This window comes from Jaculus jaculus, chromosome 17 (assembly GCF_020740685.1).
Source record: "Jaculus jaculus isolate mJacJac1 chromosome 17, mJacJac1.mat.Y.cur, whole genome shotgun sequence".
Lineage (NCBI taxonomy): Eukaryota > Metazoa > Chordata > Mammalia > Rodentia > Dipodidae > Jaculus > Jaculus jaculus.
The window spans coordinates 65,616,202-65,637,881 of NC_059118.1; the positions used below are offsets into that span (position 1 = coordinate 65,616,202).

General features: G+C 48.1%; 1 pseudogene; it reads right to left on the reverse strand.

Annotated features, from left to right (window-relative positions):
- Positions 1–3,195: 3,195 nt before the first annotated feature.
- LOC101607755 lies at positions 3,196–21,391 on the reverse strand (annotated as a pseudogene).
- Between the last annotated feature and the right edge of the window lie 289 nt (positions 21,392–21,680).

The window sequence follows — 21,680 nt, forward strand, 5'->3', positions numbered from 1 at the left end:
CTTTGTGAGTGACTGCTGGTGGGAGCTCAGAATAGCAGTGCATGCCTTTAGTCCCAGCACTCAGGAGGCTGAGATAGGAGGATCACTGTGAGTACAAGGCCAACCCTGAGCTACAGGGTAAGCTCCAGGTCAGCCTGGGCTACAGTGAGACCCTACCTCGGAGCTCCCCCCTCCAAAGAAAAAGCTTGAGCAAAGAAAAGTTAAAGAAAAAAAAAAAGGAAAAAAAAAAGTGCTACGTCAAAGATCCTAACCTGGATGCCCAGAAAACCTTTCCTTAAAAGAAATGGCTTGAAAAAAGAGTCAGAGGGCTGGAGAGATGGCTTAGCGGTTAAGCACTTGCCTGTGAAGCCTAAGGACCCCGGTTCGAGGCTCGGTTCCCCAGGTCCCACGTTAGCCAGATGCACAAGGGGGCACACGCGTCTGGAGTTCGTTTGCAGAGGCTGGAAGCCCTGGCGCGCCCATTCTCTCTCTCTCCCTCTATCTGTCTTTCTCTCTGTGTCTGTCGCTCTCAAATAAATAAAAATTTAAAAAAAAAAAAAAAGAGAGTCAGAAATGGTACCTAGACTCTTGCAGCCTGTGCCTCCTAATATGCAGGATATTGAACAACCTAGTTCTTCATCATAAATGACTATCCATCGTGGGTCTAGGTGATGCTGTTGAGAAATTGGTGATCTCATTCCATTGGATGGTTGGGTTCAACACACACTTGATTAATTACACCCGGCACAACAAGTGCCTGGGAATCTGCTTCCGTGCTTGGAGAATATAGCTTCCTTCTATAATCACTCCACTTTATTTGGCACAGCGTATGCAGGGCCACAAAGAAAATGCCAGACCCTGGTGTGTCTGATCGCTCTCCTGGGAGATGAGTGAGTGAGATGGGAGAGGAAGGGGGGAGGGGCAGAAGGAGCATTTGGTCCATCTACTGCATAGATGGCCCCACAGATCTGCTAGTCCCTGTACCTCATTGTCCATGGTTCTACCTTTGTGCATGACTCACACGCTCACCCACAGTGCTGCCTCCACGGGCCATGAACTTGTTCACCAACTCAAGTGTTTGACAGCTCCCTTCTCCGAGCCACTGTTTGATTAAGGCACTGGGGACACATGAGAAGGTCCTGTTGTCAAGAACCTTCTCTCTAGATAATGTCCCCATGGCTATGGGATGGGTGGTAGGATGGGGCAGAGGGTTCCCAGAATGCTTTGCGCACACAGATGACGGCCATCTCACTCTGCGCGGGCGGCAGTGAGCTGCATGTGGTCTGCTCCCGGAGCTTGTTCTTTGGACTTCTGTATTTTGCACAGTAAGCTTTAAGTTAACTATGAATATTGGGGAAACATCAAAGTTTTTATCTTTTCTGGCTTCCTGCATTTTCTCTTTCTGCCACAACTGCAGTCTGTGTATAGTGAGCATCTTTTCCATGGTTAGTCCCTAGAGTCAGGAGTGAAGACAGAATACATTCCGGGCTCCCAAGAGGCTTGGAGAAGGCAGAGTCTGGAGAAACCTCAAGTCTGAAGGTTGAAGAAGGAACATATTCTGAGCAGGGCACCATGGCCCAAAGGTGGCCATGGAGCAGAGGTTAGCCAGGTGTGAGGAGCCCAGAAGTGCAAGAAGTCAGTAGAGGGATGAAGAGAAACAGTCAAGAAATGTAACTTCAACAAGACCTCCTGGACACCAAAGTGGGCTGGGTTGGCCTGCTTCTCACCAGTGCTACTTGGCAGACAGGACTTGGGAACAGAGTTCATGTGAGACCTGTGGGTGTCCACCAGGGAAAGAAGAGGTCTGAGAGGTCCCAGGTACGAGTGAGGATGGATCTGACACCTGGCTGGACTCTATTTCCGTGGTGTCTGGATCTCAGCAGGAAGTCCCATTAAGTTCGAAAGACTTCCAGGTTGGAATGTCTTTTGAGAGCTTAGGATACGAAAGGGTAGTCTTTCCTTGGGACACTGAGTTAAGAAGTGGCTTTCATGTATATTTTCTTCAGTCAATATTTCTGTGTTCAAAAAAAAAAAAAAAACACAACAGAAGGAGGTGCTATTTTTTTTTTCCAGTTATGTGGAATCACTCATGGAAGGGGGTTACTCCTAGAACTCTGGCAAAAGCAGTGAAACTCCTTCCAATACCAGCCTCAGGAATTCTCATGACCCGGTTACCATTTTTGTCCAGATGGAGGTGACAGGACTCAGTCCAGCACTGGAACCTGTAATTTTAATTCTCAGGGAAGGCCTAGCCTAACCACTAATCTGCCTGTGAATGAAGAGGTGTAACGTGTTCTTACAAACTGGATAAGCATGGCGAGTTAAGCTTCTGCTTCGTGTCCCATTTCCAAAATCAAAGCCTTGTAGGTGAGAAAAAGCAACTGTGAGAGATGGATTTATGTCTTTCCCCCAAAAGTACTGGATATCTACTTTGGTGGGGGAGGGGTGCGCTTCTGGTGAAGCCAGCACCTTGCCGTGGTAGGCTGGTGCTCTACCTCTGAGCCACACCTTCAGTCCGGGACGTCTACCTCCTTTTTAGCATTGCCTCTTTGTAATGATTTCACAAATGCAATGAGGAATAGCTGTTTCCTGAGAAGGTAAAAAAACAGACAACTTAGTTTAGATGAACATTGGTGTTTTTATTTGAAGGGTTCTTTTTCCATGAGGCCTTCCTTGTAACCCTTCCAAAAGCATCATTCCATGAACTTTATTGTGTCTAGATTTGGTATTCTTAAAACTTCCTAGAAATTTCAGTTATGACATAATAACTCGTAACCACCTTCCCGAGTGGGCAGTCCAGCTGTGCTAATCACAAGCTCTCTACTCATGGGCACCATCCTCAGTGATGTCTGCATCCTGTGAAACTGTAGCTGTTCCCATTAATCTCTAGCTCCCGAACCCCTTCCTCCCCAGCTGTGGCAGGTGCCATTTGGCTTGCTGGGTCTATGAGAGTGCCTTATCTAGACAGCTCATGTAAGTAGAATTAAGACAGTATTTGTCGTTCTGTGCCTGGCCTATGTCACTTAGCATAATGTCCTCAGGCCCTGGGTCTAGTTGGTCTTTAAAATACCATTTCCTCTTACTGCCCGAGGGCTGGCCCATTTTAACTATGGAAAGTCACCAGCGGAATTTTTAAAATAGTCCCTGAGCCTGAATATTTCCAGGATGAGCATGCATCTGGAAAATGCCATGTCACTCGCGGCTGAGTGGAGCGTCTCAGCCGTGCTGTGGAGGAGAGGGTCCTCTGAAGAGGCACCAGCTGGGACCCTCCCGTAGAGCAGGGCAGGGAGCCCACGGGCCCAGAGCCAGGGCCAGGGCACGCTCTGCAGATGTGCCCCGCTCACACCAGTGCCAGCCGTCACACTGCTCTCTCTGGGCCGTGGCAACAGCTGCCAGTGGAGTGGGGCTGGCCGCAGCTCTGGGGGAGGCATGTGTCCGGTCTGCTGCCAGAGCTGAAGAGCAGGGGCAGCTGCTGTGGAGGCAAAGAGGAGGACGGGCACAGAGGGTGCCGTCACCATGCCAGACCTCCGTGCAGGCCCCCTCAAAACAGTGTGGCCCTTCGCCATTGTTGGTGCGGCCCTGCACGCTGCGGGAGGCACAGTGAAACCCTCTCTCCTCTGGGCAGCCAGGGCCCACGTCTAGACAGCTGCTCAGACATGTCACCCGGATGATGGAATGAGCGAGGGGCTGGCCTGAGACGCCAGGCTGTCCATCTCCCAGACGCGTCCTATAAGAGTGCCTGGGGTTGTTCTTCTGTCCCTGCAGCAATGCAAATAATCTCTAAAAAGAGTGACAACAAATTTTCCAAAGAAATGTCATTTGTCGCTGTCAATAACATGGATTTCCCACCCCCAAAGAGCCAATGTTTTCTCACTACTTATCAAGTCTCTTACACTTTGATGACTAATGGAAAATTCAATGGCAATTTGTTACTCTTTTGTATTGTTTGTGATCAGAAACGACAGTGAACAAAGGGGCCATCAGTTGGGGTTGCATTCAGAATTCCCCGTCTCCTGAGAGAGCGCATGTGCACATATCGGTAGGGCTGATCTCTGTAATATGTGTAGCGTATATAAATTACCCATGTGGTAATCTCCACCTTAAAAACCATGTTGCCATCCATCAGCTCATTTTGGCATTACAAGAATACCTATGATATTGCTTTGGTTGAAAAGAATGAGACTTAAAGGAGAGATGGCTTGTTAAAGGCCATGTAGCAAGTCAATTGCAGTTAAAATATAGGTCTCCTGAGACTTAAACCAAAGCTCTTTCCACTAAATTGTGCTTCTGAGAAGCATGTCAGAATGGGAAAGAGATGCAAGACACTCTGTATTTCGCTCTCCTACTGATGGCCTGTTTACACCCCCCCACTCCAAGAACTCTTGGAATGCTAAATTAGTGATTACTTGAAAATCAATAGGCCATACTATTAGGATGGTCTAAATAAAATTGCCATCGCAGAAAGTTAAGATACTCAAATAGCAGTTCATATATTTCTAACTTTTTAGGTGTGTCATATTTTCCGCACACCCTCCTTTCCGTGGTCAATTTGGCTGGTTGCTGCACTGCCAAGCTCACTGCCCCAGGGTCTCGGCCTTCCAGTGACCTCAGACCCTTGTTTCAGCCTCCATAACTAATTGAGCCAATTTTCGGAGGCAGCTGGGCAAACTTGCACTTAACCCCAAGCCCACTCAGACTGATGCAAACATGACTCACAGATGAGCAATTTGCAAGAATTTCCAACAGGTCTAGCTTGTTTCTGGTTCTCCCGAAAAAAGGAATTTGATCAGCTCACTGCTATGTTCATCCGAACGTCTGTGTGCTGGGGAGTGGGGGTATCCAAGGCCATGGCGGGGTGAGAGGGTTATTGAAACTCAGGAGGCTGTCTTGGCTGTAGGTCAGAAATGATGGCCGAAGCAATCTTCATTAGTGTCATTCATTCTCACCATCGGCCGGAAGCTGGTCTCCTGCTTGAGCTGCCCAGCTTCCACCATCTGGTGTGAAGTCAGGATGCCCTTATCGAGGACCAGGAGTTGGCAGGTTCCAAGTGGGGGCCGCCTGGCCAAAGGGATGTGACTACCACTGCAAGACGGTAGAGACTCTTGCTTCCAGCAGAAGGCAGAGGAACAAGGATGGCGCGCTCTGTGTTTTCTGGTTACATGATCCTTTTGTGACCCACTTGATGTGAGGCATGAAATCATATTAAACCAGAAACTCTCTAGAGCTGCTGACTGGGAGGAGTGTCCCCAAAGTGGGTGTCGGTGACCTTGCTGCAGGCAGTGAGGACTTCATTTTCACTGAGAACTCCAGATGGAAAGAACACAGAAGGCCAGAGCAGAAAACTCTGTTTCCCGCCACCTCACCCTGAAAGACTGCAGACTCCAGGCTAGTATTACACAGACATGAAGGAGCAGGGCCACAGAGTGAGTGGGAACTTTGGGAAACACGTGGGAGGGAAGCACACCCGTCCAGTCAGTGATGCAGAGGGGCAGCAGGACAGTAGCCCTGTGGGAGAAAGAAATGCCACCCTGAGTTGGGGCCTCTGATGATTTCCCCAGTGCCAGAATAATCCCACTGTGGACAATTTTGTAGTGCCCAATTTAACCACTGGCCTACAAAATTTCTGGGTGTTAGATAATTTTCTTCCCATAGCCTGTGTGAGTTGACTCCAAAGACTACCAGCTCAGGGGCTTCAACATTAAAGCCAGACAAATATATCACACAGGTAAAAATGGAAGAATCTTGGGGCCAGAAGTGAATGTCTCTGAGAGGGGACTTGTCCCCTTCTTTCTACTCCTCCCCTCTCTTGTCTGTTAGTCCTTAGGGGAGTGGCATTCTGTGAAACCATCAATGCATGACCTTCCTACTCCCAAGCTTGAGGTCCCAATACCCTAACTGGTGGAAGCACCCAGAGCCCAGTGTGTTTCTGGAAAGCCCTATCCCCTCCATCTACAGCTGCGTGCATCACAGTGCTGGCCAGACAAGGCGATGCCCAGGTCTGCTCCAGGCAGGAGGGCAGAATTGCTGGATAACTACACTGCTGACCTCCTGGAGGGAGCCTGCGAGGGCCTGCCAATGTGCAGGGGCATGGAATAGGCTCAGATTCCTCCCCAAGTGAGTCTGGGCATAATTTAAAACACCTGTATGTCAGAGGAGAAACTCAGCTCCAAGGTTAGGTAGGTGGAACTCAGCCTGTAGACTGCATGGCTTTGTAGGACCACGGGGAGGATTTATTCCAAAAGAAATTCTTACGATTGCAACTAGAAAAATTAAATGTCAAATAGTAAATTTTTCTTCCAGCTATGCAAACAGCAGGGCTTATTCTGCTGGACAACACAGCTTTAAAATTTTATCTATCTATCTATCTATCTATCTATCTATCTATCTATCTATCTATCTATCTATCTATCCTTTTTGAAAAAAAGAAAGAGGGGCTCCAACACAGCCTTTGGAGAGCATAACTTGACCCAAAACAGATAGCTATTAACATTCCCTCAAAGTGCTACTCCCATGGATACATTTTGGGAAATGACATTCTAGAAACTTGAACTACAATCGGTACAGGTTGAGTATCTTATCCAGAATGCTTTGAACTGGGACTAGAAATGTTTAGTATTTCTGATTTTGTTTTTGTTTCTTGAGGTAGGGTCTCACTATAGCCCAGGCTGACCTGGAATTTACTATGTAGTCTAAGGGTGGCCTCAAATTCACAGTGACTCTCCTACCTCTGCCTCCCGAGTGTTGGGATTATAGGTGTGCGCCACCACGCCTGGCTAGATTTCTGATTATTTCGAGTTTGGAATATTTACACATACATAATGAGGTATCCTGAGGGAGGGACCAAGTGTGAACATAAAATGCACTTAGGTTTCATGTATAGCTGGTGTATACAACACCTTTAGGGCACTTACATTTTTCCCCCCCGCACTTAGATTTTGATTGTGACACATCAGCCGAGGTTAGGTGTGTGTGGAGCTTTCAACTGGTGGGTTCATGCTCAGAAACTTTCAGATTTCAGCCATTTTGGACTTCATATATTTGGATTAGGTGTTTGTTTTACATACAGTTACATCCTTGGGTCACAAGTTCTTGGATACTCTCCACCTTCATTATTACTCTTGACCTACATTATTACACTAATGAATCCCTTAAGTCAGGAGTTCTTGGGATGATCTTGACCTGTGTCCAGTGAATGCCTTAGGTCGGGAGTTCTTGGAATGATCTCCACCTGTGTCCAGTGAATGCCTTAGGTCGGGAGTTCTTGGAATGATCTCCACCTGTGTCCAGTGAATGCCTTAGGTCAGGAGTTCTTGGGATGATCTCCACCTGTGCCTAGGAATCCCTTAGGTCAGGAGTTCTTGGAATGATCTCCACCTGTGTCCAGTGAATGCCTTAGGTCAGGAGTTCTTGGAATGATCTCCACCTGTGCCCAGTGAATGCCTTAGGTCAGGAGTTCTTGGAATGATCTCCACCTGTGCCTAGGAATCCCTTAGGTCAGGAGTTCTTGGGATGATCTCCACCTGTGTCCAGTGAATGCCTTAGGTCGGGAGTTCTTGGAATGATCTCCACCTGTGCCTAGGAATCCCTTAGGTCAGGAGTTCTTGGAATGATCTCCACCTGTGCCTAGTGAATCCCTTAGGTCGGGAGTTCTTGGGATGATCTCCACCTGTGCCTAGTGAATCCCTTAGGTCGGGAGTTCTTGGAATGATCTCCACCTGTGTCCAGTGAATGCCTTAGGTCAGGAGTTCTTGGAATGATCTCCACCTGTGTCCAGTGAATGCCTTAGGTCAGGAGTTCTTGGGATGATCTCCACCTGTGCCTAGGAATCCCTTAGGTAAGGAGTTCTTGGGATGATCTCCACCTGTGCCTAGTGAATCCCTTAGGTCGGGAGTTCTTGGGATGATCTCCACCTGTGTCCAGTGAATGCCTTAGGTCAGGAGTTCTTGGAATGATCTCCACCTGTGCCTAGGAATCCCTTAGGTCAGGAGTTCTTGGAATGATCTCCACCTGTGCCTAGTGAATGCCTTAGGTCAGGAGTTCTTGGAATGATCTCCACCTGTGCCTAGTGAATGCCTTAGGTCAGGAGTTCTTGGAATGATCTCCACCTGTGCCTAGTGAATCCCTTAGGTCAGGAGTTCTTGGAATGATCTTCACCTGTGCCTAGGAATCCCTTAGGTCAGGAGTTCTTGGGATGATCTCCACCTGTGCCTAGTGAATCCCTTAGGTCGGGAGTTCTTGGAATGATCTCCACCTGTGTCCAGTGAATGCCTTAGGTCAGGAGTTCTTGGAATGATCTCCACCTGTGTCCAGTGAATGCCTTAGGTCAGGAGTTCTTGGAATGATCTCCACCTGTGCCTAGGAATCCCTTAGGTCAGGAGTTCTTGGAATGATCTCCACCTGTGCCTAGTGAATCCCTTAGGTCGGGAGTTCTTGGGATGATCTCCACCTGTGTCCAGTGAATCCCTTAGGTCGGGAGTTCTTGGAATGATCTCCACCTGTGTCCGGTGAATGCCTTAGGTCGGGAGTTCTTGGAATGATCTCCACCTGTGTCCAGTGAATGCCTTAGTCGGGAGTTCTTGGAATGATCTCCACCTGTGTCCAGTGAATGCCTTAGGTCAGGAGTTCTTGGGATGATCTCCACCTGTGCCCAGTGAATGCCTTAGGTCAGGAGTTCTTGGGATGATCTCCACCTGTGCCTAGTGAATCCCTTAGGTCGGGAGTTCTTGGGATGATCTCCACCTGTGTCCAGTGAATGCCTTAGGTCAGGAGTTCTTGGAATGATCTCCACCTGTGCCTAGTGAATCCCTTAGGTCGGGAGTTCTTGGAATGATCTCCACCTGTGTCCAGTGAATCCCTTAGGTCGGGAGTTCTTGGGATGATCTCCACCTGTGTCCAGTGAATGCCTTAGGTCAGGAGTTCTTGGGATGATCTCCACCTGTGCCCAGCAAATCTCTTAGGTCGGGAGTTCTTGGAATACTCTTCACCTGTATATTGTGGAACCCTTAGGTCAGAAGTTCTTGTCTTGATAACAAAGAGTATCTGAACTTAGATGAGAGAAGTATTGTTTTATTTCCATTAATCTTTAACTTCAGTCTCCCTTTCATTCGTGAGTAACATTAGCCCTTCCTCAGTGACCAATGGGAACACTGGTGTTTTCATTTCACACAAGGTGAGGTCTTCAGTGTCGAGTCTGCATGGGACCACCTGATGCTGAGACTCCATATCATCTATTGTGATGCTGTCATGGTTGCCGGAGTCCTGTCCAGCAGTGTCCACTCATCGTGAGTGGCGGCCATGTGCACCTGTGAGAGACTGTCTGGCTGTTGCCTGGAAGTATATTTGAAAAATTGGCCATTGGATCTGTCTTTCCTGTGGGGGACTCCACCGCCCCTTCTCATCTCACGGCGGTGGCCTCCAGGCTTGGAGCATTCTTAGGGACGACCCTGAAGCAGGAGACTTTCAACCCAGAGCCTACGAGCATGCCTGCCCTGAGAGCCTTTTCTTGTAGCGCAGCCTTAGGGAACTGGGCTCTTGCTTAGGCCGTTACAGGGACACTTGGGTCAAGCCCTGCTCAGAGGCCAGGAGCATTTTCTGAGATCATGGCTCCAGTGTAAGGCCCCAACTTCCTGAGCCGCAGAGACCAGCAAAGCTTTGAAGAAAGGAACCTCCTGTTGGATCCCAGTAGTCATTCTAAATCCCCAGAGTTTCCTTTGCCAAACAGTTACATCCTCAGGAGTCCTGTGTCAAACTGTTTATAGCCTGTGATGATTCGCACTATTGCCTGATTTCTTCTTTAGAGCTTGTGATAAAGCCCAGATGTGCTTCCAGATCTGGAGTTCTACAGTGGTGGCTGCAGGGTAGGTTGCTTACTTTCCTGGGTATCAATGCGCTTGTCAATGAAATGTGCATTTTCATCCTCTCACACATTTCTTAGAGGACCTTGGTTGGGATCATTTGAGGTGATGGACAAGAAATTTATTTTTGTACAGAAAAGCCTGTTTGAGAGCATGTAAGTTAGTTTTATCACAATGGCCAGGGGAGAAAAGTATGGGTCAGCTTGTCAAGAGTGAGGGTGACTTGCAGTGTGCCAGTTACAAGAGAGGCTGGAGAAAATGCCAGTGCTGGTGAGGGTAGGTAGAGTGTGGCTGTACCTGCAGGAAGCTCTGACACCCTGAGGGCGACCTCAGCGTCTTGGGACCCTGGAGATAGGATGGGGTGGATTCGTCACTGGGAGGGTCGTGGGGGGTGATTTCTGAGACCTTGGAGAAGCAGTAGGGTAGATTGTCACTGGAAAGGTCACGTGACAGGTCCTGGGTACAGGCAGTAATCTGTCACAGCAGGTGACAGAGTTCACTGATCTCTCTGTAGATGGTGTTCGTGTGGTTGACATAGTTATGCCAGTTTCTATGTAGTAATTCACATTCAGCATGAGAAAAGAAGTATGTGGGTGAGCCAGTGAGTAGCTTCCCCTGCCTGGGTTCCCGAGACCCTCAGGGTTTGTCTTCTGGGAGAGTGGGAGAGGTGGTTAATCTGACAAGAAGCCAGTTGGAAGCTGGATGGATGAGACGTGGGGCGTCTGGAAAGCATGATAAAAATGAAATATTGCTGTATTAAGGGTAAGAATAGAAGTTCTGAAGAGTTGCAATAACAATTCTCTTTTTCATTTCCCATTGTTTACTTCCTAAACCACAATGTGACAAATCTCATGCATTTTCCTCTTCTGGGTGACAGTTTGGTCGAGTTATTTGTCTGGACCAGTCTTTGCTTTGGGGAGAAAATAAACATTTTCTAGGTATTTTGGGGTGTAATTTGAATGAAGGCAGAAAAAGGAATTGGATTCAGAAATAATATTATCACAATATATAAAGCATAATGAAAGAAAGTAATCTCACGAAATATCCATGTATCTTGCCTCTATTTCCAAAGTGATTCTAGGGGAAATAGGCAAACTCCCACAGACATATTAGCTTCTTGCAAAAGGGTTCAAAAAAATCCTGCAGAAAAATGGAAGGACTCAGTCCTTGGAGTGTGAGGGGCTAGAGGGATGCTGACCTTTGCAGGAGAGGGGCCAGGTCATGGAAGTGTGGGGCCAGGTGGGGCAAACTGCAGGAATCCTCTTAGCTCCTTAGCAACCTGGGAGATGGGGCTGAAAGGGCATTTTGTTTCTGCCCAAACAGCAGGTTCTTCAAAGGGTCAGACAGCCTCACCCAGGCCCATGTCCACTTGTGCCAACACTTTAGGAATGACAGGAACATATTGCTTTCATAGGAACTTGGCATCGCTGAAGGGAAGGAGCCATCACCTGGGCAGATGGGTCACTGGGTCTCACATCAGCAGTGTGGGTGGAGAATGGGGTTCTGTACCTCCTGCGAGCTTGCAGACATCACCAGTGTTGCTGGAACACGGCTCTCCTGACTCCCGGGGAGGGTGACCAGCCCAGTATGTGCCCAGAACTAAGAACTTGGACAAACTGGTTTGCCACCCGTCTTGTAATAGAGCCACATTGGAACACAGCCTCACCTGCTCATTTACACATTGCCCCTAGCTATATCTGTACTCTAACGGTCAAGTTGAATAGTTGAGACAGAGACCTGTGGCCTGAAATATTTGCTACCTGCTCTTGACAAGAAGTTTTCTGATTCCTGGTGCAGGGCGCCAGTTACTACACTCGTCACATGTGGAGATACGGTAATGTATTTACGGTTACGTCACTGGCTCTCACATGTACAATCTAGTTGGGAAGGCGTCACACGCACGAGAATTTCAACTTGAAGCTGCCAGTTTGCTGCCTCCTGACCGCAGCCCCGGCGTGATCATCCCCGCACAGAGCAGGCGCCCTCAGTCCTCCTTGTGGGAGAGACTGTTCTACGCATCACACACTCTTGTGAGGTAGGAGTTATTCTTGTTTCTTTGTTCCCGATGACAGGATTAAGTGTCACACATTCCTGGAGGTTTGTGTGGCAGGCTCCGAGCGCAGCATCTCTACACACTTGCTCTTCTGCCCCCCTCACAACAATAATAACACACCACAGCTATTTTTGCAGGGTAAGAACCGGATGCTCAGATGGGTGAGGTGACTTGCCAGTGTTCTTGGGGGGCATGAGAGGGTGGAGCCAGGACACACTCATTGCGGGTCTCTGCGATCAGAAGCACGCCTTCTGCTGTGTTGTCGGTGCGGTGGAGACCTGCTCTTCTTTTGGCTGCCCCCAGCACCCAGGGACAATTAACTCATTTCATGTGTCAGTGTATGTTCACTGAATTAATGTTTAAAAGCATGTTTGAGAGACAGAGAGAGAGAGAGACATAAAGAGCGAAAGAGAGAGAACATGCATCTGGTTTTATGTGGTCACAGAACCCAGGCCATCAGGCTTTGCAAGCAAACACCTCTAACCATTGAGCGATCTCTCCAACTCCTCACTGAAATTAAATTTTCTCAAGCAAGCTAATGGAGCCTGAGGAGCATAGGGTTCAGGGAATGAGACCTTGTAAGGGGTTTCTGTAGCTTGGCTATCTTGTGGTAAAGGTGTGGTTTCAAGACCTTGGTTTAGTGGGAGGCAGCAGAGCCTTTGGGAAGTACGGCCTAGGGGACGCAGCGTGGTCAGGAGACACGACCGGAGGGAACGGTGGCACAGTTCCTCCTGCCTTTCCTCTCCGCGTCCTGGCTGCCCTGAGGTGAGCAGGCCTCTTCCACCCGTGCTCCTGCCAGCGCCTCTGCTGCTACCACAGACCCAACGCAGCAGGTGCTAAGGACCACGGACTGTGAAACCACGAGCCAAAATATACCTTTTCTCCTTCAAAGTTCATTTCCCTCACGCATCTGCTGCAGCGATGGAAAGATAACTAACCCAGGATTATTTCAGGCATTTTGAGAGAGGAGGCAGCCTTTCCTGGAAGGGAAATACCCTGCGCTAAGCTTGCGGTATGGACAGGTGAGGGCCGAGCTGGGCTTCAGGAAGGAGGTTGTGAAGACACAAAGCACCGCAGAGGACGCACATGTGGGGAGTGACGTCATCCTAGAGGGACAGGGTTACAAGATGTGCACTTGGGGAGACCTGCTTGGGCCAGGGGCAGCCATGGTATATTTCAGTGGCAATGATGAAAATGAACAAAATAGAGATGTGCCTGGGTTAAAGATCAGCCTTGGGCAGGGCAAGCAAGCACCTGAACCACTGAGCTATCTCCTCAGCCCCGCTAGGCAGTGTATAGGCTGTGTTAGACAGAGGAGTGAGTTAGTGGACAGCGCAGGAGGTCTAGGCAGAAGGTGAGGAGACCTGGACACATTGGCTGGTAGAGCAAATTTAAGGGACAGGGACAGAAGTGACCAGTTGTACAAGACACAATGGCAAGGACAGTGAGGAGGAATGAAAGGAGGAGAGTATGCGGCTCGGAGGTGCTCACTGGCACCTAGGTGGACACTTGCTGCAGCGAGCCGGAAATTTAGACTGGGGGCCAGGAAAGAGAGTGGGGCTGGAGCAGTGACCGGGCAGTGAGCCTGGGGTGCAGCCCAAGGAGAGAAGGAAAGAAGAGGGAGAGGGGCGAGCAGGCATGCAGAGTGCACGCTGAGGAAGAAAGACACAGAAGGCAGCGAGAACCAGACTCCAAGTGCTGTCACTTTGTAAGGGCAGAAACTGTTAGTTTTTGGGTTCTTGTCCACTCAGCCCTGCAGTTATCAGCCAGGGTCACTTTCCATTCTAACTTCGGGACTGGCCAGATCCATGTTTTATGAGGGAACCTGTCCTTTCTGACATAATTGGCTCCAAAATGCCACCTTGTGTGTCAGGCAGGCCTCTGCCTTACTATCTTTGATGAAGGTTGTTGATAATACCTGTAACAGGTGGGAACATGTATAAACATGTGTGCCTCAGACTTTGTGTGAGAATCACGAACAAACAGAGAGCCTCTAGTGCATGCTTCCTCCCTGTTAAACAGAGAGCCCCCAGTGCGTGCCCCCTCCCTGCTCAACAGAGAGCCCCCAGTGCATGCCTCCTCCCTGCTAAACAGAGAGCCTCTAGTGTGTGCCTCCTCCCTGCTCAACATATTGCAAGGTGATCTCATTGAATTCTCCATCCTCCTGCCACAGTGTTATCTTCACATTGAGCAGCGTGGACATGGCGCCTGTAGACTGTGAGCTGGAAAGCCAGTGGGTAGCAGAAGCTGGGTCTAGCCAAACAGAAAGTTTTGCTTTGATCGGTTGCATGGATTATCTTGAGAGAGAAAGAAAAGAAGTGGGAATTAGAAGGCCATGTAAGAAAGAGGGGAGAGTGAGAGAATTGTTTTAAAATATTTTTTATTGATAGCTTCCATACTCACAGACAATAAACCATGACAATTCTCCTCCCTCCCCCACTTTCTCTTTCACAACTCTGCTCTCCATCATATCCCCTCCCTCTCTCCATTAGTCTCTCATTTATTTTGATGTCATCATCTTTTCTTCCTATTGTGAGGGTCTTGTCATGGTCGTTCTAGGCACTGTGAGGTCAAGGATATTGAGGCCAATCTCTGTGTGGATGATTGCATTGTAAGCAGTCCTACCCTTCCTTTGGCTCTTACATTCTTTCTTCCACCTCTTCCACAATGGACCCTGAGTGCTGGAAGATGTAAACACTCCTCTGTCACTTCTTAGCACTATGGTGCCTTTTGGGTCATCCAAGAAGTCACTGCCATCTGAAAAGAGAAGCTTCTCTAACTAAAAGTGAGAGTAACAATATTTGGGTATGAACATTAAGTAAAGTGCTTACAGGGCAGATTGGTGAGCATCGTATATGCATTTAGCCAGACAAGAGCAGGTGTTACACTCTGAAGGCTCATGACCTCCTCCTCCATATGCTTTCTAATTACCAAGGTTGCCTTGAGCTGGTTGTTAGGAGAGCACCCACCCCACACAAGGCCAGCAGGAGGTGTCTCCTAGAGGAAAAGGGCAGCTAATGCTTTCTGCAATCTCCCAGTCCAGATATGGAGACACTTGCTTCCAGAGGCCATAAGAGGTGCTGAGAGTCACACCACTCCAAGTAAACCTGGACCTAAAGGCAGAGAGCGGAAGGCATGCTGGGAGCCAGTCCTGGTGGTTTCCCTGCTGGGGTATGTGACTGTGAATCGACCTCCGTGGGTGAGCTGGTACTCCAGACTGGTGGGTGGGAAAGGTCATTTACAAAGCAATATGAAGAAGTGTGAGCGTTGAGATTGGAAGAGCAGAGTTATGACAGGCTAGCCCCACCTGCGGAGACATGCGTATTAATATGAAAGGATGCTTTGCTGATGCCCGCTTGTCTTTAATGGCTCTCTGAGCACTCCCCTTCGGTGGTTCAAGGAATGAGTGAGAGTAGGTACACGTGTATGTGGGCCTATGTGCATGACTGGCGGGATGAAATCTTCACATCCTCCAGGGCCTAGAACATGCTGGAGACAGAGAGGAGATGAGGGAGGAGCAGGGGAAGCTGGTGGAGAAGAGGGGGGGCATTCTGGAGACACTGGGCTCATCTATGAGGTGATGGAGAAGAAAGAATGCTTGAGACATGGACCAGGCCGGCACTCTCAGACACTCCCATCCTGGGCCTCTTCCAAGGGTTTCTGCAGTTCCGTGTGCTCCCCCCCCCCGGAATAGAAATAATAAAAATCCTAAATGATTAACATATGAATAATAATTACAAACAGTAAAAGTCCTAAGTGATTCCAAGCTAGTAAGGGGAGGAGAGTGATACCATAATGTTGCACAACTTCACTCACCTGGCTTGGCCATGGAAAGCAGTGCAAGGAGGGACAGCAGTCAGGGGACCTGTCCACATGGGGTCTACGAGGGAGGGCTGGGCCAGTGGCTACGTGGGCACACCAGCCACTTCTCTTTCTTTTTCAGAAAAGGTGAAATTCTTCATTATTCTTCTGTGGAGTAAGGGATGATGGAGAAGAAAAGGTGACTTTCACTTTCTGCCCAGTGAAAAATCTTTCAAATACATGATGTTCCAAAGGGTTTCATAAATTCCTCTCTAGAGAAAGCCCTCAAGTAGAATATGTCCCAGAGGAATATACTTACAAGCAAGAGGCCAGAGAGGGCACTTGAAAAGCTCCCCCGAAATGCACACAATCCTCTGGCATAAAAGATCCTGGCATTGGCTTCTGTCTGGCCCAGTTGGAGCCTGAGGTATTCAGAGGCCACTGTTTAGAAAGTTACCTCCAAGGACAGAGACCCACAAAAGCTGCCTGCACATTTCCTGTTGCTATCTCAGAAAGTCAGTGAGGCAGGATGGGAAGAACCCAGCATGAATTTCCAACCTCCGAACTCCTGTGTCGTATTTTTATATCTTGTTTGTTTCTGGTTATAGTTAGTAGAAAACCTTGCAGATAAAATGGTTCTGTTGGCTTTCCTGCTTTCAATGGGTGATGGGGAGACTGCCAGACTCGGGGGCAGAAAAATCAGAGGGTCCAAGAGGAGGCACCATAGCCAAGAGGAGAGCAGAGCCATGTGGTTCTGGGGCCACTGGCATTGCAAGAAGAGGGAAATGTTTTCTATATTAATTCTATGTGTCAATTTGTTGGGATTCTAAGCGTGCCGATGTGTGGTCAAGCATTATTCTGGATGCTTCTATGAGATTGTGTTAGATGTGACTAGCAGTTGACCCGGTGGACTGTATGCAAAGCGGATTGCTTTCCATAACATGCATGGGCCATAGCCAATCAGGTGAATTGAATCTTGTAAAGTTCAGTAAATTCCTGAGCCTTGCTTACTTTCTGAGACTATGTTTCAGCTTGGAACTTCTTATCCAGCCTCTCCAAGATGAAATGTTTCAAAGCCCTGGACTTGCTCTGTGCCAGGCTGTCATCCCAGCTGGACTCTTCTTTCATCACTCCCCTTCCTTCCGCGCCAAGCGAAGGGAGGCTGCTGAGCAGCACACGGGCGCCAAGCCCAGCACCTCTGAGCAGCACGCCGACGCAGGGCCACCTCGCCGTCCAACCCCATGGACGACTCTGCAGAGAGAGGTCGCGTGTCTGTCCTGGACTCCAGAGGAAAGCCTGGCTTTATCGGCTGGCCCCAGTGCTCGTGAGGCCAGGGCCAGGGTCTGCCTCTGTGGAAGTTGTCCCTCTGATTTAAAACACCTCCGTGAAGCACCTAGTATTTTCCAGCCTCACATACCCAACACAGGATCCTTTCTAAAATCATTCTGCATGTACGCCAGCCATGGTAGGACAGGCCTGGAATCCCAGCACATGGGAGGTGGAGGCAGGAGGATTATTGAAGGCTAGTCTGGGCTACATGATAAGTTTGAGGCCATCCTGGACTACATGAGACAATCTTAATGAAAAAGACAAAGCAAAGTTATTCTGTAAAACAGATCATGTGTTGAGTATGTGAGTTGTTCACACTCAGGAAAACATACTTTACATGTGAAGATACTTGCTTGTATTTAAGGGAAGACCAAACAAAGCCTGTGATTTATACATCTTGATTTGAGGGTAACTGTGGATTTGATTGTTCTGCTAAATTCCAATGTTGTGATGGCCAAGTGTGCTATCAAAAGATAGTTATTGAACTTTTTATTTTTAAATATTTTATTTGGGAGAGAGAGAGAGAGAGGGAGAGAGAAAATGAGTGCACCAGGGCCCGTAGCTACTGCAAACAAACTCCAGATACACGTGCCACCTTGTGCATCTGGCTTACATGGGTCCTGAGGAATTGAACCTGGGTCCTTAGGCTTTGCAGTCAAATACCTTAACTGCTTAGCCATCTCACCAGCCCTAAACTTTGTTAAAAAAGAATGTCGTCCAAAAATTTTGGTACTTTAGGGTAAAAGGAAATCTATCCTTTGTTCCTGACTGATGGTGCTTAGTTTCCACAGCAACACTGGAATGCAGGGGGACATTTGACAGAAATGCCTGTCTCCTCAGCAAGAAGTTCACGGGGAAGAGCAGGCATATCAGATCTGGCAGTTTTCTCTGTTTAAAACTTAATTTCCGGGCTGGAGAGATGGCTTAGCGGTTAAGCGCTTGCCTGTGAAGCCTAAGGACCCCGGTTCGAGGCTCGGTTCCCCAGGTCCCACGTTAGCCAGATGCACAAGGGGGCGCACGCATCTGGAGTTCGTTTGCAGAGGCTGGAAGCCCTGGCGCGCCCATTCTCTCTCTCCCTCTATCTATCTTTCTCTCTCTCAAAAAAAAAAAAAAAAAAACAACTCAATTTCCATGATGTCATCAAACATACCTGACTGGCAGCACACACGGAGACGTGGTGTGGAAGGGGGCTGACGAAGGGCGTGGAAGCGTGCACAAAACCGAGCTGGCTGTGTTCGCGTGCAATAAGAAGGCAACAAGCGATGCAACAGTTCGTCCCGAACCCGCCAGCATATAAATACTGCAAGGCAGGTGCCCACAGCTTGAATGCGCTACCCGGGGCTCCACAAGTCCGGTCTCGTCCCTGTCTGTTCACCGAGGCAGGCGGGGCCTGACGTCATCAGAGAGGGCGGGGGAGTGTGCGGAGTGGGCCGGTCCCTGAGCTGGCATGACGCCAACCCCTTAGCAAACACCGGCGGGGAGCATGCTTGGAGCGTGCTCGTTCCAAAGGTGACTGTTCCCGACCTGGCGTGGATGGCCTTTCAAGCACGTTCCCATGATGGGAGTGAAGGCCTGGCTCTCACAGTGTGCGCATCAGTCTCCTCCCCGTCTTGCGAGCTTGCAAAAGGCTTCTGGAATCTACCTAGCTGTGCTCGGCTCGGGATTGGATGACTCGCAGGTTCTTGGATTCAAGATGGATGGCTTTTTTTCTCCTTTAGATGAAGACCAGCCCCAGCTCTGGCAAGGGTAAAAAGCAGGTCTACTGAGGCCAAAAAGTGTGAAATACAAGTCCACAGCACGATACCCTAACCTCCAGTCACGTGAAGTACCAGAGTTCACCAAGTTCCAGGGTTGCATAAGAGAGACTCCGTGTTCTTTGTAATGGAGGGTTCTTAGCATGTTTAGAATCCTATGTCTTACGTAGGGCGCAGGAGCAGTCTGAATCATATTAAGTAGCATTGCAGTTCTTCCTAACTCCTGTCCACCTTAGCAAGATCAATAACTGCTTCCAAAGCTACTATCCTGCTTTCCACAAAGTGGCCAAATTCAGCGTGAGATCCAAAAAGAACCGGGTCACTTGGCAGGTGTCCATTCTCCCGAAGAGCCCTACGGCTCCCAAGAACTGATGGTGATGGCATGTCTGTAACTTGGAAGAAGTTTCTCCATGTTCAAAAGCCGGCTTATTTCTTCAAGAATTCGTGGCACATCAGGATCTAAGTTCTCCAGTGTTCCAACTTCGTTATTCACGCTCAGTGCAGGTGTAACAGAGTTGGACCAGGGCGTCCATCCATCATGTCTGCACGGAAGTAGTTATACCCATTACTTTGTTAAAGAGCAGAGATCTTTGCAAGAGACATTTGAAATGGATTTCCACAAACCCATGTGTGGAAACCAGCATTTGACTCCACATATGAGACTGCAACTTCTGAGCTGACACAGTGGAAGCCAGACTCAGTAGTTTATTGAAAACTTGTAGTATGCTAAAAAAGAAGCTAAAAGTTAAACTGATGAGTTACTGAGTTAAAAAGTTAATTGTTGAGGGACTAAACTTATCTTTGTTAGCAGATGGAAAAATCCCAAAGAGGGAATTTTCCAGAAAGGGCCCAGAAGGACGATGAGAAAAAAATGACGGTTTAGGCTAAAACAAAGTAAAATGGAGTTCATTGTTATGGTGGCCTGACTACAAAATGATGGATATGCAAATTGTCACATCTTGTTTTTTCACTTAACCCCACCCCACTGGCTATGGAAACTATAGAATGGAAATAAAATCTCCACTCAGGGCAGAGCTTGTTTGGCCCCTGGGTAAATAAATTCCTCTACTTTCACTCATACTGGCGTTGGAGTGATCTTTCCAGAAAATTTCTGCAGCAGTAGCACAAATTCCATGCTGACCCTGTTTTCAACAAATCGCACAAGATGAGCTTTGCACCAAGGCCGAGCATCATATCCCCAGGAGCATGTGTGGGTTACCCTTCTCTTCTCCACCCCTGAACGTGGGGTGTAGTAAAATGCCCCAGTTTTCAGTTCATGTGCCACTATTTACCTAGTTCCTCTTTAATCCAGTGGTGATACTCATTAACACCAAAGGCTTTTTTTTTCATCCAAGGTCTATAAATATATCCTGAAATTCCCTTCAGCACCCATTCATCTAACCAAGACATTCTAGATATGAAACATTGAAAAAACCTGCTGGGCCAAGGATTGGGCTGAACACCTTTTTGCCAAAGGTGTCTTGTGTATAATAAAGAAACTGTGCAAAAGATTTGTACTAAAATGCTCATGGAAGCATAAGCAGCCACTTCAACATATGCCTCATCAGTGAACACAGCTTTTTAAAATTTAATTTAATTTATTAGAGAGAGAGAGAAAAAGGCAGATAGAGAGAGAGAATGGGTGCATCAGGGCCTTCAGCTACTGTAAACGAACTCCAGATAAATGTGCACCTGGCTTATGTGGGTCCTGGGGAATTGAACCTGAGTCATCTCTCCCACCCAATGAATACATTTTAAAGACAGGAGTATGGATATCTACATGTCAGAATTTCTTCTTAAAATTCAAACACTTCGTGAGGTATGATGTATGTTTAAGCAGTGGAAGAAGTTGGAGTGAACAGAAATGAATGGCTTCATGCATGGTGGATCTACAAGTATTTTGACAGGTCCAATGGCCAGGAAGGAGTCGGTGCTGCTGTGGGAATGGTGAGCATGCGGTGGAAGGTCTTCTTCCTCATCTCATGGGTATCCACTGTCTCCACAAACTCTCCATTGGAAACAGCTACCACTGCAGCATCTACTGTGAATGCTGACTTCCAGGCACACAGCTCAGAGTAGGAGTCAACACATAGGAACCACAATCTTGTGGAGTTTTGATACCCACAAGAGAAGACATGAGACCCTCTCTCTGCTATATGCCCCTCTACACTGGGCATCACAAAATGAAGACTTCCTTCCTTTTGACTGATCCAAGGAAAAGTTAATGTGTATCTTCAGGACTTTTAACTCATCAACGTGTCTCCACAGCTCGGATGCAACCTTAATGCAAAATTCTCCAGATAAGCATTGGGAAAATAGTTGAGATGTCTCTGCTTTGACTCACTGTGGCACACTTCCAAGGCGGGGTCATTATAAATAAAAGCAGCTTCTACATCAGTGATCCTTAGTTGGTATGTTCTACACTGTTTGCTGCTCAACTCGATCCTATTCAGGTTTGCAACAGCAGGAAATACAGTAAGCTCCACAGCCCCACAGCCGATTTTCTCTAGAAGTTGATGTTGTCCATGCAGACAACTTGTAATTTGCACGGCCAGGGGCTTTCAAAGCCCTTGTCTCCTTTCTTGTGGTTCATTTTGGAGCTCTAGGCCAGTGGATGGCATGAAGTGGTCCCACGGAGCTCCTCGGCCCTGCCAGGCTTCCTGGGGTGCTGTGGGAAATTCCTTTGTGAGCACCTCATTCCCATCCACCACTGCCCTGAGGTCCCTGGGGTCTCTGCCACATGTTGCCCCTTACCTCTGACTTCTGGCATTGGTGGAAGTTGTACCACCAAGATTTTAATACAGGAAACCCAAGGACTAGGGACAAATAAATATGATGATGTGAAATTCTATGATATTTCCAGCAGGCTAGGTATTGTTTCTACTTCCTTTCAGCAGACAGAGGATATAT